This window comes from Bidens hawaiensis, unplaced genomic scaffold, assembly GCF_021521415.1.
Source record: "Bidens hawaiensis isolate Kalapana, Puna unplaced genomic scaffold, B.hawaiensis_p1.1 tig00044078_1, whole genome shotgun sequence".
In the NCBI taxonomy this organism is placed as follows: domain Eukaryota; kingdom Viridiplantae; phylum Streptophyta; class Magnoliopsida; order Asterales; family Asteraceae; genus Bidens; species Bidens hawaiensis.
In genome coordinates this window covers 16,275-21,984 of record NW_027497809.1, presented here as the reverse complement: position 1 = coordinate 21,984, position 5,710 = coordinate 16,275, and the positions used below count along the sequence as shown (strand labels likewise).

General features: G+C 30.7%; 1 long non-coding RNA gene across 1 annotated transcript; it reads left to right on the top strand.

Annotated features, from left to right (window-relative positions):
* The first annotated feature begins 2,939 nt into the window (after positions 1 to 2,939).
* On the top strand, positions 2,940 to 4,046 carry LOC143594699 (uncharacterized). Its single transcript, XR_013146382.1, has 3 exons — positions 2,940 to 3,200; positions 3,536 to 3,603; positions 3,718 to 4,046. It is a non-coding gene; the product is annotated as an uncharacterized LOC143594699 (long non-coding RNA).
* The last annotated feature ends 1,664 nt before the right edge of the window (positions 4,047 to 5,710 follow it).

Genomic DNA, 5,710 nt, shown 5'->3' with positions numbered 1-5,710 from the left:
GGTCCTGAAAGTATTATTGATTTGTAGGATTCTACTACTTGGGTGAAAAATAAAAAAGATGTTGAGAGGATTATTTTTACAACTTGGTGGATTATTTGGAGTGCCCGGAATGAAGTGATTTTTGGTTCGAATAACAAGAACAAAGAAAGTCTTTTTGATTCAATTGTTTCGGCTTCTTTTTTGTGATTCTAGTCTTGTAATGTTAAACTCCATGTGAACTAGGTGGCGTGGCTAGAAAGCTAGTTACTTATTATGTAATTTTGTTTTGGTTAGGATCAACCAGAGTAATTTTATATAAAAAATTACCTTCCTCTTCCTCTTTCCCCCCCAATGCAAAATGTTGCCTTTTTCTTAAATTTGTAAAAATTTGGTTCATTTTTTATGAAAATTAATAAAGTAATAACTATACTCTCGTTATTGTAATAAAAGAATAAACAACTCAAAAAAAAAACATTTTAAATGATAAAATCGTTTCATTAACTTAGTGGGAAGAAATTGATTTAGCGTTTCATGTGACACATGTTCGATTCATGCGCCCATAATATAGTTTCGGTGGCATCAAGTGATGATACAAGACTAGACTAGTAGGTGACGCTAACTAGTTGGATCTTTGAACTGAACAGATATTATCTCACCGCATTGTCGTGCCTTCAGACAAGTTTTTACGGGCGTTATCCTTGGTGAAGGTTTTTCCTGAATCGTAAAGCGAGTGTATCCCGATGTGATTAATTTAGTCAGTAGTTCATTTGAAAGATTCGTTGGTCATTAAAGAAAATCACTTGACATTTATTGTAAAAATACTTTATTTTACTGAGTTTCATTTATTTTCTTCTATATATTATTTATCACCTGCTTAATAATAAAAATTAATTAATTTTTGTTTCACTCCTTTCCTTTCTTTTATGGTCATTCATTTACCATTTTTCCCTTAGGGAAAGAATTCTAGAGAGAGTTACTTAATGTGTGCTTGCTAAAGTAGACACATAACATATGATTTAAGCCACACAAAAGCTACCGTGTGTTAATTTATATTATATAATAAATCAATAATCATACATTTGGTATTATTTTATAATGCCATAAGAAAACCAAAAAGAGGGGACAGTGTCCATTTTAAGAGGGAATGTTAGGTAATCCTCCACTTCTTTTCAACCTTTTAGACTTTGTCCAATGGGCACCATCAGTAAAGTCATGTACTACATGATACCTTATATATAGTACTATAATATATAAGTGGATTTTTTTTGGAGCTATGTACTTCGAGTTTATTTCTCTTTTTAACTGTGGTATATTACAAAACCGGTCGGGATAGCAAGATACTAGAAACCCAACAAACAAACAAGCATCAAACGCATTGATAAATTGAATTTGCACCAACTACACCAATCTACTACAATATATTTGAATCTATTCTTAACCCATAAAAAACCAATTAAGTATCTTTATATCTTCAATCGTCTTGTGTAAAAGGACATCTCTATATTGAAGCATTTGTTATTATGGGCTCTTCATATATACACCAACAAGCAATCCTTAAAATAGTGTTAACGAGCTTCTAATAATAACATGCATTTTTATTTTTTTTGTTTTTGCTCACAAAAAAGAGAATTGTGTGTTGGCTTTTTCCAAACAAGTACATATTCCTCCCAATGTAAATGATAGAATTGATTTAAAAAGGAGAAAAGATAAAGGTTTGGGTATGAATTTTTGAAAATAATTGATCATATAAGTCATTGTGGGACAATGGGTAATGCTGGTTCATCATTAGTTCATTACTTGATATTAAGTTATGCCTATGATTTCGATGTGGTTTATAATTATTCATTGGATTTTATAATTTTTTGAACAATAAGTTAAATATATGTTTATATTGAATGATTTTTTAGAACATAGGCATCTATAAATGCTCTATGTAACAAGATATGTTTTATAAATCAGCTTTTTAAATGTACTAGGTTGGATTTAGAAATGGTATAACAGTTGTACCGGGTGATTCAAACAGGTTGACTAGCTAGTAACATCTATAATTACATAAAAATACATTTTCAGCTAAAAAATGATCAAAAGTACATGATTTCATAATAAAAAATAATCCTAAAGTTGTTCGATGACAATATCAAGAGTAATTTGAATATGTGATTCGATGATAAATTGATTGAGGTCGATTGTAGACTGATCAAAGGCCACTAGCCCTCTAGGCTAAAATTTAGGATCAGGAGGTAAATGGCCCATGGATCGGGGCCGTTAAAAGTCTTTGATCTAAAGTTTAACACCAAAATTTACATTGAGTTTAAACCGGTAAAACTACAAGTAATTTTGGCGGTTCAAACTATAAACCGTTCATCCAATTTACGGGCTAAAATGTACCGGGCTAGAGAGCCGCAACCAATATATCTGGTATTACCGGCTGGTATCAACCGGTTTTTAAAACATTGATAACAAGAACATGTATACTATTAAGTTTCTTGAATGATAATTTCTAGAGATTGAACATTTTCATAAGTTCCATTGGAAACAAAAATTATCAAACACCATCTCTGGTCTAGGGTAAAATAAAGATTGAATATTTTTTTAACAAATAAATATTAAAACAATAATTATATGTATAGTTAAGTATTTATCTGGTTTTGTTTATGCCATGCATATTCAGCTAGAAGCATACCTTATAATATTGCATATGTTGTTCAAAATTTGAAAAGAGAAAACAATTTCAATGACTAGATAAAAAAATAATGATAATAAACTAATTAAGGTGTTTTATTTTTATTTTTATTTTTTGCCTGTAGTTTTAACAACATTTGGTACAAAAGAAATCATGTTATATACACTTATCTGACATATATATGTGAGAGTAGAAAATAAATACTTGTATGACCTACACATATACTGCTATCTCTAATAATAATAATAATTTGAACAATGTACAAAAATATATCTTGTGTCCACCACTACCTTCTAAATGATTTCTCCCTCACTTGGTGTGTGTTTGTGTCTCCACCCACAAATGAAAGAGATGTCATGTGATCTATAAATAGTGAAGAAACTGAGAGCTAGCATTATAAGCCTTTATATAACCCCAATATTTAAGGGAAGTGCTTGAGCAATATTTTCAAAGATGGCAGCTAAAGGCTTTTATCTAATTGTGACACTCCTTGGTTTTTCTCACCTTCTGTTCATGGCTAATGCTATCACAACATCAGGTATCTTTCCAAGATTAATTTTTTGTACACATGATGCATGCATCATTTTGTTATATGTGTTACATGCATCCTAACTCTACATTGATACACTGATACATGAAGATCAAGATCATATTTTTGTTTCCTATATATAAGTTGACATCTGGCTAGGGTTTGTTGTTCGGTTAGTTTTTCGAGTTTTAAATATTGTAAAAGGACACATTTGAGATTCTTACCTAACCATTCAGTTCCTAAGCTTTTGATTTTAAGCACGAGTTATTGAGTCACTTGATTGCTTCCATTCCAACAATACCCTTATACCCGCGTCATACAAGTCATATATTAAGTTTTGACAGGAAAGGTTCATAGACAATTGTTGCTTGAGAAATTTGAAAGCTTGGCATCTGGGGACAATAAAGACCAGGTACATTCTATATATGTTTTGTGTAAATTTGTGCATTTAAACAAGAGTTATATGATAAAGATAGAATCTTGAGCACCTGTTAGTTATTTAAATTTTTTTTAATGGATTAAAAAGATGATAATCATGGAAGAGACTACATTTCTTGAAGATGAATTCATGAGTGAGAGGATGGATTTGGAGAAAACCGACTATCCGGGACCAGGAGCAAACAAAAATCACACCCCAAAACCGCCACAGCACGATTGAGATCAACTTATTAAAGAGTTTTAAATATTTATGGGTGGTTTCTCATAACCTAATTAGGGTTTGAAGTGTGCTTCAAAAAGTGAGGGTTTTAAAAAGGTGGCTTTTTTATATGGTGACATCTTGTTATTGGTTGGGTATTGTGTGCCTGTGTGTGTATATATATCAGGTTTGTTATGTGATGTATCTTGTAAGATCAAGCAAAGTTATCATTTTATAAATGAATTTCATGTTTTGTTGTAAATTGTAATGTTTGTGCTCAACTTTGTTCATTTTGATTTTGTAAATAAAATGTGTTCTGTTATCTAAATTTTTTTTTCCTGTTTGACAGCTAGTAGTCCAAAACTAATAGATGACAAATCAAGTTAGGAAATTTGCAATCACAAATGAATTAAAGGACAGGGTTCACTACTCATACTTTCACCAGCGAAATTCTTGATCCATAGTTCTTGTAGATATGAAGATCTTTATTTTTTTTAAAGATTTTCATTGTTTATAATTGACCAATAAAATGATCCAATTACAATAGAGAGGCAGGTAAGCGGGTAACAAGCTGCGCCGCTACCCCATTTTGAATAGCAAAACCAATCCTACTAAAGAACTTTAAAGTAGTCAAGTATAATCGATCTCAAGTTGATCGCTTTGATCAACATGATAAGTTAAAACGTATCATATGATATGCTTTACGATATGATATGACATATGATGTAGTGTTAGTTGACATGGATTTTTGTGTGCAAGTAGTTGGCACAATTGGGTTTTACTGGAAATTATGGGATAGGATATTCATATATCCAGGTCTATAGATTCAATTGGTATTTAATTACTAGAGTACATTATGTTTTTGTACGTATTTATACATATACGAAATACCATCTAGCTAGTCATCTAGATCATCCATAAAAATATTAAATGCTTGCAATTTATTAATCTCTTATAATCAAGAAGCTAGGTTAAGCTTATGGTAATATTCATAGATAAAGATGAAACTGAGTTTATAAATGGATGCTAAAGAACATATATTGTACCATTAAAACATCTTTTGGTTACATTATTGAACAACTAACTGGAACGCAATACAGTAACATAACGATTGGTGACCATTGATCCCTATAGCAAACAACAATGGATAATTAATTAAGGTGAAAGGGTAACTAATATATACCCTTTTATTATATTTTTTTAGATAAATACAAAAAACGCATGTTAATTTACCCTTTCAAGCAAACTATCCTAGTTAAATATTGTTGCATGTATTATTTCCCCGCGTTATATAGGCAATTTTATGTTAATTAATGCATCAACAATTTAATAATTCACTAGAAATTAAATAACATAATTTTTTCAATGTAAAAAAAATTAGTCCGCTGATATACTTTTTTGTAACTTGTTTGCATAAAGATCATGCTAATAGACATGTAAGCTAGTTGGACTTTAAATGCCAATTTATTATAAGGAAAAGGGGGTTGGGGTTGGGGGGGGGGGGGGGGGTTGGATTGTAGTTTGTCTCTTGTTTCTTTTATTTTTATTTTTTACAATTATAGTACAAGTTTAAGTAACTTGAGATTTGCTTCCTGATCCTGTTGTATACGGTCACGTGGATTTTTGATAATCGTTGTCATGGTTAAAAAAACTCGAGATCGATTATTTGAAACCAATTATTCTTTATTTGATTGAAGTTGGTTATCAATTTCTGTTCATAAACATAAGCAAAATTAGCTTGTAATATATATATTAGCAAATCCCAAGCATCCCGGATTCTCTTTTACCTTTTTTAAGTTTTAGAGACAAACATATTATACAATAATGCCTGCAAATCATGCTTAAAAGGTAAAATTAACCATGCAAAAAAGAAATTTAAAGC